The sequence below is a fragment of the Dendrobates tinctorius genome, unplaced genomic scaffold, assembly GCF_039654945.1.
Source record: "Dendrobates tinctorius isolate UK_male_01 unplaced genomic scaffold, ASM3965494v1 ptg000226l, whole genome shotgun sequence".
In the NCBI taxonomy this organism is placed as follows: domain Eukaryota; kingdom Metazoa; phylum Chordata; class Amphibia; order Anura; family Dendrobatidae; genus Dendrobates; species Dendrobates tinctorius.
The window spans coordinates 1,810,436-1,823,398 of NW_027361893.1; the positions used below are offsets into that span (position 1 = coordinate 1,810,436).

The 12,963-nt window shown below is 48.3% G+C and overlaps 1 pseudogene; it reads left to right on the forward strand.

Annotated features, from left to right (window-relative positions):
• Window positions 1-4,264: 4,264 nt before the first annotated feature.
• LOC141059308 (uncharacterized) overlaps window positions 4,265-12,963 on the forward strand; it is a 44,930-nt pseudogene continuing 36,231 nt past the window's right edge.

A 12,963-nucleotide genomic window follows, 5' to 3' on the forward strand; every position in this document is an offset into this window, starting at 1 on the left:
TGTCATGGTTAGGACATGGTTAATGTCCTGTTCTCACAGGGTTTACTTTTGCCGGCCTCTCTTTGGATCTGGGAGTGGTATTTATACTCACTCCAGACTAGGATTCCCTGTCAGCTATACTGTTATTCTGGCTGTGTGCCTGACCCCCCTGGTGTGCGTGGATACTGCATTGGTTGTTTGATTCCGGTGTATGACCCGGTCTGTCCCCTCACTCTGAACTCTGTCTCTCACTTTGGTACTATTGTCTTCTCCGGTTCTGACCTCCTGGCTTGGCTATTGTTACTCCGTTACAGTTTTTCTCTATTGTACCGTCCATTCCCCCTTCTGGTTTTCTGATCTATTGCTACATCCTGACTATTCGCTCTGTCTAACCCTTTGGTACTGTCCTGCTATCTTGTGCTTTGACCCCGGCTTGATCTGGTTCCTGTCTCTGTCTATGCCCCTTGGTAACTTGTCCCGTAGTTACCTTTCTAGGAGTTTTCCTGCAGCTCCTAGCTCTGTGGAGCTTTGCTCACACCCCCAGCTGTCACGTGCTTCAGGTCCTGATAGTCTGAAGCACGCATCGTCACCGCTGCTATACCGCTCCACAGGTATCTTTGAGCACTGTTTTTGTACTCAGGTCACGTCCACTGGCTCAGTGAGCAAGTGCAGTGCGGTGTTCCTGACACTTCACATGGCTATAGGCAACAGCCAGTGGGCTATTATTCGGCCCGCCTCGACCCCGTGGCCCGAGCATCACCAAGTTGCATGAGGGCAGTTCACGCCACTCACTCGTTGTTCGACAAAACTGCAGACATAATTCTTGGACATGAAACGCATATTTTTGCCCCACATGACACGGCTGCAGTTTTCACTCCTTTTGCCTGACTATGTCAAGTTGCATCGCTGTACTACAATCAACCCCGCTACTTTACTGCCGGTCCCCAAGAAAGATGGCAGTGATGAGGATTACCTCCAACATGATTGTTCCCAACTTCTGACTGAAGAAACAGCTACTCCTTCAAATGTCGGCGAAAATCCATTCCCACATCCTGATCTGGTGTTATACATGGATGGTACAAGATATGCTGACGAGTTTGGTAGACTCCACACGGGATATGCTGTTACCACAGAGGACACTGTATTGCATGCAGCTGCGCTCCCGCCCTCATAGTCAGCACAAGAAGCAGAACTTCAGGCTCTGTCTACTACATGTATTTTGGCCAAGAACAGACGGGCTAATATATATACGGAACATGATTAAGACCTGAGGCGTCGAAACGCGTTGTTCTGTAGTCATCCGACAGATATGCTGTACCTGCTGGAATTTTAATATGCAATGGCACAATAAAATGGATTTTTAATTTTCCATTCCTGACGCTGGAACTTCTTTTTTTTTTCCTATTATTGATTGACTGCCTAGTCAAATCCGTGCGCAGGATCTGGATCCTACCAGCAAGGCAGTGCGGTGAGCTGGATTAATTTCTCTTTTTTTTAAATATATATACGGACTCACGGTATGCATTTGGTATTGCTCACGATTTTGGGGCTCTATGGGCCAATCGAGGGTTTATTACTACTGCCGGAACTCCAATGAAAAATGCTGAAGCTGTTAAAACCCTCATGGACTCAATCAAATTACCTACTCAGGTGGCCATTATCAAAGTTAAGGCGCACGGTCCTAGGAATAGTCCACAGGCAATTGGCAACGCATTTGCGGATATGCAAGCAAAAGCCGCCGCTCTCTTACCCGTTGAACCAACCATACCAACTATGGTGACAACACGCTCTCAGCGTAAACAGTTACAAGAAGCATTGACCCTACAAGACCCTGATGATCTACAACAGACTGAAGTTTTCTGTCAGACCCCGCGAGACCGCTTAATGGCGATGCAGAGAATGTCTCCAAAGTAAGAGGTGAAGCAATGGAAGACTGATGGGGCACGTATGGATAATGGTCTCTGGAAAAAGGACCAACTCGTGTGTCTCCCTAAGTGGATGTACCCTGCTATTGCCTTATGGACCTACACATCGAGGAAAAAATCAGGCCCTTGCACTGGTGCAAAAATTCTACTGGGCCCCGGGAATTTCCAGTTTTGACAGCGCTCAACCGTGCCTGTAATATCTGTCAGACCTGCAATCCCGGTCAACTTCAATGTGTACCGAAGCACCTTGCTAAGACCGACTATCCTTTCCAAAGGCTCCAGGTGGACCATATCACGTTACCTAAGTCTGGAAGGTATGAATACTGTTTGGATGTTGTTGACCTGTTCTCCAGTTGGCCGGAAGCATTCCCTGTTACCAACATGACTGCAAAAACCACAGCGAAGAAACTGGTGATGGAAGTCATATGCAGATATGGGGTTTCAGAAGTTGTTGAAAGTGATCAAGGTCCAGCCTTTTCTTCTCATGTGTACCAAGAAGTTCTGACAATGCTTGGATCCACTGTAGCCCTCCATACTCCATACCATCCACATCCACCAGTGGGAAAGTTGAGAGGTTGAATGGCACACTGAAGGGACAATTGACCAAAATGATGCAGGAGACTACGGCTCCATGGCCAGAGCTCCTACCCATTGTACTATAACACATTCAAACTACTCCTATTGCAAAACATGGCCTGTCCCCATATGAGATATCGTTTTGTGCCAGGCCCCCAGTTGCAAGTTTCCAGCCTCAGCAGTTATGAGAAGAAACTGAACGTGCTGTTCAATATGTTCTTCAGCTTAGTAAAAATCTTGCTAACACCTATGTTCTAGTTTCCTCTTCCCTTCCAGATTCAGCAGAAACCGACACCTGTCATAGCCTGGTGATTTGGTAGTCGTGAAAAGGCATGTCAGAAAGCACGGACTAGAACCCTTGTATGACGGTCCCTATCAAGTCCTCCTCAACACCCCTACATCAGTGAAGCTAGAAGGAAAACCGACTTGGATCCACGCATCGCACTGCATGCTGGTCAAACAAGCCAATAGCAAATAAAGGGGGCATAATGTTTTGGATTTTCGCATTTTCCATATTACTACTGGTAACCGCATGGGACAGCCTAAATTCCCCAACGTCCTTGAATAACAAGTTTATACAACATCATGAAAAATTACTGCTATGGGGGACCTGTGCCAGCGGAGCAGCAGCGGGTGACAGGAGGCAGGAGTCCCGGTCCCCACTGCAAAACAGAAATGAATATTCACTGCTCCCCATTCCCACATGGGCGTGGAAAGGGGTGAATATCATTTAAATTTAGCGGTCTCCGGTTAGTGACACAGTGTTGGCCGCAGCAGCCGGCTAACACTGCCCACTATCAGGGCCGGGGCTCCCCACTCCCCCAGACCAGGCAGCCGATATGCGGCAGTAAGTCAGGGCCGGCATCGCCCTCAATTGTAATGGAAGAGAGAGCGTCAGATGAAGCTCTCCCATCAGTCCCCTCTGCTCCTGACTCACAGCCGGTACGATGACGTCACTTCATAGTGCACCCGCTGTGTGTCTGGCAGATGGCAGCTCCTGACACTGAAGCAGAGCCGCCACCGGAATCAGCTTGGGAGAGAGGAGAGGTGAGTATTGTTTTTTTTTTTTATATCTCTATATATCTCTATCTCTAGATCTAAATAGAAAACAGACAGCAGCACAAACTTGAGCCGATTTTGGGGGCAATACTTCCTGAGTAATGCGGTTGTCCAACGCAAAATATAAATGGAAAAAAATCAGGCAGCACCAAGTGGTAAAGCACAAAGACCGTGCTGTGAGGTCGAAACGTTGCCCCACTTGGTGCTGGATTAAAGGCCACAACTTTTCCTTGAACTGGAGCGCGGCCTGATTTTTTTCCATTTATCTCTATATCTATTTATTTATCTATATTTATATCTATCTATCTCTATATATAGCATTATACCCTATGAGGGGGGCTGCTTTATACTATATGAGGGGGCTGCATTATACTATATGAGGGGGCTGCATTATACTATATGAGGGGGCTGCCCCAACTCCTGCTACATAATTAAGCTTTGTACTACCTTATATTATACCCGGATATTAGCACGTTTTACCGCACAATTGGTGGTCTTGTATTTATCTCTATGTAGCTACATAGTGGGCCCCAAGAATGATTTTCTCTGGTGAGTACAAGGTGTTCCAGTCCCACGCTGAGCACCATGACAACCAGCACAGCAGAGTCCTGCACACACTGAGGCCCCTGATCATGTGACCCCTGACTCCTCCCCTCCTGTGACCTCATCACAGGTCCTGTGCACACAGAGCAGCCATATATGTGGAGTGCGGCTCTGCGGGAGGCTCCATTATTCTCTATGTGGAGTGCGGCTCTGCGGGTGGAGGTCGGTGCTGGAGGCTCCATTATTCTCTATGTGGAGTGCGGCTCTGCGGGTGGAGGTCGGTTCCGGAGGCTCCATTATTCTCTATGTGGAGTGTGGCTCTGCGGGTGGAGGTCGGTGCCGGAGGCTCCATTATTCTCTATGTGGAGTGTGGCTCTGCGGGTGGAGGTCGGTTCCGGAGGCTCCATTATTCTCTATGTGGAGTGTGGCTCTGCGGGTGGAGGTCGGTGCTGGAGGCTCCATTATTCTCTATGTGGAGTGCGGCTCTGCGGGTGGAGGTCGATGCTGGAGGCTCCATTATTCTCTATGTGGAGTGCGGCTCTGCGGGTGGAGGTCGGTGCTGGAGGCTCCATTATTCTCTATGTGGAGTGTGGCTCTGCGGGTGGAGGTCGGTGCCGGAGGCTCCATTATTCTCTATGTGGAGTGTGGCTCTGCGGGTGGAGGTCGGTACTGGAGGCTCCATTATTCTCTATGTGGAGTGCGGCTCTGCGGGTGGAGGTCGATGCTGGAGGCTCCATTATTCTCTATGTGGAGTGCGGCTCTGCGGGTGGAGGTCGGTGCTGGAGGCTCCATTATTCTCTATGTGGAGTGTGGCTCTGCGGGTGGAGGTCGGTGCTGGAGGCTCCATTATTCTCTATGTGGAGTGCGGCTCTGCGGGTGGAGGTCGGTGCTGGAGGCTCCATTATTCTCTATGTGGAGAGTGGCTCTGCGGGTGGAGGTCAGTGCTGGAGGCCCCATTATTCTCTATGTGGAGTGCGGCTCTGCGGGTGGAGGTCGGTGCTAGAGGCTCCATTATTCTCTGTGTGGAGTGCGGCTCTGCGGATGGAGGTCGGTGCCGGAGGCTCTATTATTCTCTATGTGGAGTGCGGCTCTGCGGGTGGAGGTCGGTGCTGGAGGCTCCATTATTCTCTGTGTGGAGTGCGGCTCTGCGGGTGGAGGTCGGTGCTGGAGGCTCCATTATTCTCTATGTGGAGTGCGGCTCTGCGGGTGGAGGTCGGTGCTGGAGGCTCCATTATTCTCTATGTGGGGTGTGGCTCTGTGGGTGGAGGTCGGTGCTGGAGGCTCCATTATTCTCTATGTGGAGTGTGGCTCTGCGGGTGGAGGTCGGTGCTGGAGGCTCCATTATTCTCTATGTGGAGTGCGGCTCTGCGGGTGGAGGTCGGTGCTGCAGGTTCCATTATTCTCTGTGGAGTGTGGCTCTGCGGGTGGAGGTCGGTGCCGGAGGCTCCATTATTCTCTATGTGGAGTGCGGCTCTGCGGGTGGAGCTCGGTGCCGGAGGCTCCATTATTCTCTATGTGGAGTGCGGCTCTGGGGGTGGAGGTAGGTGCTGGAGGCTCCATTATTCTCTATGTGGAGTGCGGCCCTGCGGGTGGAGGTCGGTGCCGGTGGCTCTATTTTCTATGTGGAGTGCCGGTGGAGGTCGGTGCCAGAGGCTCCATTATTCTCTGTGGAGTGCTGCTCTGCGGGTGAGGGTTTTTACACCCATTCCTGTCAAGAACACCGCACTGCACTTGCTCACTGAGCCAATGCGCGTGTCCTGAGTACAAAGACTATGCACAAAGATATCTGCAGAGCGGGGCATCAGTGGTGACAATGCATGCCCCAGTCTCACAGGATTTGAAGCACGTGACTGCTGGGGGTGTGGCCTCAGCTCCATAGAGCCAGGAGTTGCAGGGAAACTCCTAGAAAAGTATCTACAAGACAATGTTACCAAGGGGCATAGACAGAGATAGAAACCAGATGAAGCCGAGGTCAAAGCACAAGATAGCAATACAGTACCAAAGGGTTAGACAGAGCGGATAGTCAGGACGTAGCAATAGATCAGAAAACCAGAACGGGCAATAGACGGTACAACAGGGACAAACTGTAACGGAGTAACGATAGCCAAGCCAGGAGGTCAGAACCAGGAAAGACAATAATACCAAAACGAGAGACGGAGTACAGAGTGAGGGAACAGACTGGGTCATACACGAGAAGCAAACAAGCAACGCAGAATACACGCACACCAGGGGTCAGGCACACCCAAACAACAGTATAGTTGACAGACAACCCTGGTAAAGAGTGAGCATAAATACCCCTACCAGATCCAGAAAGAGGCCACGAACACTTAACCCTGTGAGTGCAGGGCAAGAGCCCTGTTCAAACTATGACAATTCCATTATAGGAATCCGCAGTCCAAATCCACACAAAATTCTCAGTAATTCCGCAGTAAATCAGGACGCAGGTCATTTTACCTGCGGATTCTGCAGATTCCATGGGGAAAAATCCACACAGAATTCACAACGTGTGCACATACCCTTTATCTTTCCCTGAGCCATCAGTGATCTTACTGACGGGAGTTTCCAGGAGCGCTAGATTCAGGGTGATCCTTGTGCTGATCGAGCCGTCCACCTCCATCTAAAGTTATGTAGGGTCAAGTGGTCGAGCCGCTCTTTCCTCTGCATTTCTGGTAGTGAAATAAACTTGTCCATTTTCTAGATGGACGCTGAGATGATTTATAGTCGGTTGTGTGACGCCGGTCTCCTGGGAGTCTGCTCCAGGCGCACGCTCCCTGCCTATTAAAGGGGCAGCACCTGCACGTCTGAAAACATCCTCAGCCAATAGCAGCGAGACTGTCACGGATGTGTCAGAGGCAGCAGACCATTGCACTGCATCCATCTGCAGAAGGTCTCAGTAGTATGCTTTGCAGACGAGTGGCCACCTACCCAGGTGCCAATGGCCACACCTGGACCTGAGTGTTGGTTTACTTGCTGCTGGGTGATATTTTCTATTTTTACTTCCCTGTTGAGGCTTGGAGCTGCAGCAGGCAGCTAGCGTCCTCATTGGAGTTTGAAGGACGACCGTGTTTCTCTCTGAGTCTACACAAGCTAAGTATCCCCTTGTATTGTGTATCCTAGCTGTCTTTAGCGGTAGTGGGGTTTGACTAGCGCGCATCCTGTCCTTCCCGGTGCAGGGCTTATTGCCAGGGTCAGGCAGGGATTAGGTATCTTGCTCAGCGTTAGGTGCGGAACCTGTGTAGGGACAATAGGGCAGACAGGGTGATGCTAGATCTGTCTAGGGGTCTTCACTCCTCCCTTCCCTAGTGTTTGGTTCTCTTTCCCTTGTCCCTTCATGTTGCACTTAGCCTTTCCTTCATGTTACATGATAGAGCTGTTTGATATTTAAGGCACCCTCCATTATTGGGAGGTACCTTAGCAATTGTAGTAATCAGTGTGCTTTCTGCTACTTAGTTGTAAGGTCCCTGTACCTGTGCTCCCTTAACCTGATCCTGTTCATCATGCTTGCCCTGTTTGAACCTGATCATGTGTATTCTTCTGTAACCAACTCCTGACCCCATCCTGCATCTAACAGAACCTGATCTGTCTTGTGCGCACCTATACCGCTACCCTCACCAGTGCAGTCTAAACCTGGACCTGTGTGATCCTGTACCCGAGTATGTCCTGTGTTCCTGAACACCAAATAAAATTATTAAATAGACATTATAGATATCATCATGCTACAGTGCAGGCACCACCACCGGCACTTGCCTGCTGAATGTGAATTAATATTTTTTTTTTTAAAACATATTATATTCAGTATGTAAAATAGGGGGCAGGTCCCTGAGGGATCAGTGACCTGTCATAAGCCATACAGATGAATATGTAAGTAGAGCAGCACATACAGAGCCCCGCTCACAATCCGACCACAGCCCCGCCCCTGAGCACGAGAATCTCATTACCTGAAAATTGCAAATAAAGATAAAACAACCACAAGACGGATTTCATCACCAGGTATCACTGTAATCAGTATGACGGCGCTGACCTGACACTGTCTGTAGGTTACTGTGCACAATCCTGCTGTCAGGTTCACTTTGAATAATGTTAATTCCCTTCCCTTATCTCAGGCCAAGTTGGATTACACGAAACTGTAATAAACAAATCAGAATGGCCGTATATCCGAACACGTCATGTTGTCATGCGCATACTCATGAATATGTCTGTGACTTCCTGTAAATGTAGCCAGTAAAATAGGCATTTCTCCAATGTCCACCACGTTGCCATAATTGACAATCGCATTTCTTACATTAATGTGTTCATCCGCTCTACGTTTTTCTTACTTCAGCTGTATGGACAGAACACGCTCACTTTCCACCTTGGCATACATATCAATTAAATTGATGAAAATGTTGCCTACATTGTTATCTGATCATTATTTGGTAGGCATAGAAGTCCATGGATTATATTTTTTATTGTATATACAGTACAGACCAAAAGTTTGGACACACCTTCTCATTCAAAGGGTTTTCTTTATTTTCATGACTATGAAAATTGTAGATTCACTCTGAAGGCATCAAAACTATGAATTACCACTTGTGGAGTTATATAATTAACAAAAAAGTGTGAAACAACTGAAAATATGTCTTATATTCTAGGTTCTTCAAAGTAGCCACCTTTTGCTTTGATTACTGCTTTGCACACTTAGCATTCTCTTGATGAGCTTCAAGAGGTAGTCACCGGAAATTGTTTTCACTTCACAGGTGTGCCCTGTCAGGTTTAATAAGTGGGATTTCTTGCTTTATTAATGGGGTTGGGACCATCAGTTGTGTTGTGCAGAAGTCAGGTGGATACACAGCTGATAGTCCTACTGAATAGACTGTTAGCTGTTTTTTCTTGCCATAATACAAATTCTAAGTAAAGAAAAATGAGTGACCATCAATACTTTATGAAATTAAGGTAGGTCAGTCCGAAAAATTTGGAAAACTTTGAAAGTGTCCCCAAGTGCAGTGGCAAAAACCTTCAAGTGCTACAAAGAAACTTGCTCACATGAGGACCGCCCCAGGACAGGAAGACCAAGAGTCACCTCTGCTGCGGAGGATAAGTTCATCCGAGTCACCAGCCTCAGAAATCGCAGGTTAAAAGCAGCTCAGATTAGAGACCAGGTCAATGCCACACAGAGTTCTAGCAGCAGACACATCTCTACAACACCTGTTAAGAGGAGACTTTGTGCAGCAGGCCTTCATGGTAAAATAGCTGCTAGGAAACCACTGCTAAGGACAGGCAACAAGCAGAAGAGACTTGTTTGGGCTAAAGAACACAAGGAATTGACATTGGACCAGTGGAAATCTGTGCTTTGGTCTGATGAGTCCAAATTTGGGATCTTTGGTTCCAACCACCGTGTCTTTGTGCGACGCAGAAAAGGTGAACGGATGGACTCTACATGCCTGGTTCCCACTATGAAGCATGGAGGAGGAGGTGTGATGGTGTGGGGGTGCTTTGCTGGTGACACTGTTGGGGATTTATTCAAAATTGAAGGCATACCGACCCAGCATGGCTACCACAGCATCTTGCAGCGGCATGCTATTCCATCCGGTTTGCGTTTAGTTGGACCATCATTTCTTTTTCAACAGGACAATGACCGAAATAATGACCTGTTCAGCAGTTAGACTTAAAACAGTGCTTTATATATACTCTGCACTGATAGCCAAAATAGTGAGAGCACTTGAACTATCACTAAAGTGTCCCACAAAAATTTTTATGATAATCAATAAAAATACACTAGAGTCTACACAAGAATCACCTTTACCCCCCCCCTGAAACGAAGCTAGTGCGAAACGCGCATCGGGGACTAATGCTTTACAATGTTGTATGCTTTTCATTTACATGCACTCTGCACTTTATTGTCAGCTGCCATTCCTATCATATGTGTATTGGCGATGTTCACTAGTAGGGTCATTGCTGACTGCACTATTTGCCACTTTGCGCTATACCTAGGTCACATGAGTTAGATCGGGGCTATACAGTTAGGTCCATATATATATTTGGACAGAGACAACATTTTTCTAAATTTGGTTCTAGATATTACCAAAATGAATTTTAAACAAAACAGTTCAGATGCAGTTGAAGTTCAGACTTTCAGCTTTCATTTGAGGGGTATCCACATTAAAATTGGATGAAGGGTTTGCCACCCTGTTTTTAAAGGGACCAAAAGTAATTGGACAGATTAAAATGTTCAATTCTAGTACTTGGTTGAAAACCCTTTGTTGGCAATGAGTTTTGCACTCATGGGCATCACCAGACGCTGTGTTTCCTCCTTTTTGAGGCTCTGCCAGGCCTTCACTGCGGTGGTTTTCAGTTGCTGTTTGTTTGTGGGCCTTTCTGTCTGAAGTTTAGTCTAACAAACAAGTTTAACAAGTGAAATGCATGCTCAATTGGGTTGAGATCAGGTGACTGACTTGGCCATTCAAGAATATTCCACATCTTTGCTTTAATAAACTCCTGGGTTTCTTTGGCTTTATGTTTTGGGTCATTGTCTATCTGTAGTATGAAACGACAACTAATCAGTTTGGCTGCATTTGGCTGGATCCGAGCACACAGTATGGCTCTGAACACCTCAGAATTCATTCGGCTGCTTCTGTCCTGTGTCACATCATCAATAAACACTAGTGACCCAGTGCCACTGGCAGCCATGCATGCCCAAGCCATCACACTGCCTCCGCCGTGTTTTACAGATGATGTGGTATGCTTTGGATCTTGGATCATGAGCTGTACCACGCCTTCGCCATACTTTTCTCTTTCCATCATTCTGGTAGAGGTTGATCTTGGTTTCATCTGTCCAAAGAATGTTCTTCTAGAACTGTGCTGGCTTTTTTAGATGTCTTTTTAGCAAAGTCCAGTCTAGCCTTTTTATTCTTGATGTTTGAGTGGCTTGCACCGCGCAGTGAACCCTCTGTATTTACTTTCATGCAGTCTTCTCTTTATGGTAGATTTGGATATTGATACGCCTACCTCCTGGAGAATGTTGTTCACTTAGTTGGCTGTTGTGAAGGGGTTTTCTCTTCACCATGGAGACTATTCTGTGATCATCCACCACTGTTGTCTTCCGTGGGCGCCCAGGTCTTTTTGCATTGATGAGTTCACCAGTGCTTTATTTCTCAGGTGTACCAAACTGTAGATTTTGCCACTCCTAATGTTGTAGCAATTTCTCGGATGGGTTTTTCTGTTTTTGCAGCTTAAGGATGGCTTGTTTCACCAGCATGGAGAGCTCCTTTGACCGATGTTTCTGTCACGCCGTTCTATCTGTATCTGGTTGTCGGCGTGACAATGCATGTCTTTGCTTTTAACCCTTTGCTCCTTTCCTCCTAATTGAGCTGGGATACTGCTGGCTGTTACCTGTATGGAGCCTGCTCAGTTCCCTGCTCTGCTGCGTAGCTGCACATGTGTTGTTAGGTCTTTGCCCTGCTGCTTGACCATCCGCATGTGCGGTCCCTGGTTGCCGCTGTGGAAGCTGTCCATGGGTTGCGAGGTCATTTGCAGCTGGTGAATGACTTTCCACGTGTGTCTAGGCTTGCAGACGATGCCAGGTGCTCTAAGCTGCAGTTCCTGCACGGACTGTGCTGCAATGGTTTCTGTTTGTGCTTAGGGCGTGCGTGGCCACACCTCCCCTGCTTTTATCAGGGTTAGTGTGTGTACTTGAAGTGCTGTCCCCAGCCAATTCCTGAGGGGCAGCTCCTTTATAAACTTACCCTCACTATGGGCGGGACCAGAGCTACTCACAAAGCTCCTGAACCTTGCCATGTGTGTCTCGTGTCTGTGTCCCTGGATCTCGTCTGTCTCAGTTTTGGTATCAAATTTCCTGCCTTGATTCCTGCTTTGTCCTGTTCCCTCGCCCTGCCCCAGAGGTGGTATATCCGGGCCTGAATCAATGATCCTGTACCTGACCCTGTCTAAATTCACCCTGCCTTGGAGGCGGTGTATCCTGGCTTGAATCCTTGATCCTGTACCTGTCCCGTACCTGACCATGTCTGAACTGTCTGCGGTGTTATGTTCCTGGAATCCCTCTGTGTTTGGAGCCCCGCAACCAGTGACTCTGAGACTCTTGTAACCGGTGTTCCTGCTGAGCAGCTGCTATCCTGTGCTCTGACTACCACGCGGTGCTAGCTCCATGCAGGCCCAGCAATCCTGCGGTGTTAGCACCATCACGCTTGAGTTCCTTCCTAGATCCTATGCCCAGAGCCTGACGACCACAGTCTGTAACTTGATGACCGCTGCCTGTAGCTTGATGACTGCAATGGTGCCTGTAGGTCGTGTTGGATGTCCGGAACCAAACGACTCCTGTCTGATGTCTGCCGATGACTCTGATGTCCTGTGGGTGACCCTGATTGTCCTGATGACCTCGTTTATCCTTATGTCCTGCCTGCGTCTTGATTACCTCGTGTACCCCGATGTCCGGCCTGTGTCCCGATGTCCCGCTTATGTGTGCCTCGGTGATCCGTTAGTGCTTTGGGGTCCTCTAGGTGGTACCCTTCTGGGAGGTGTGAAATCAGGAGCCTGGCTTAGCCCTGTTTTGTTTACGTACTGTGACTTTACTTTAAGAAAACTTTACTTTCTTTATACCTGAAGTTGTGCGGTGTCATCAAGTCCTACGTGTCCTTGTCCACACTCTCAGCTGCCACAGAATCCCAGTCGCTGCCCTTCCCTAGTTCGGGTAGGCCCGGGTCCCCCTCTGTGGTATAGAGGGTCCATATTGCTTCCCCAGGGGACGCCCGCCCCCTCGGCGTGGAGGCGCCTGCTGGGCCACGTTTGCAGCCGCAGTCGTGACAGTTTCCTTCACAGCAAAACTTTCCAAATGCAAGCACCACACCTCAAATCAACTCCAGGCCTTTTATCTGCTTAATTAAGAATG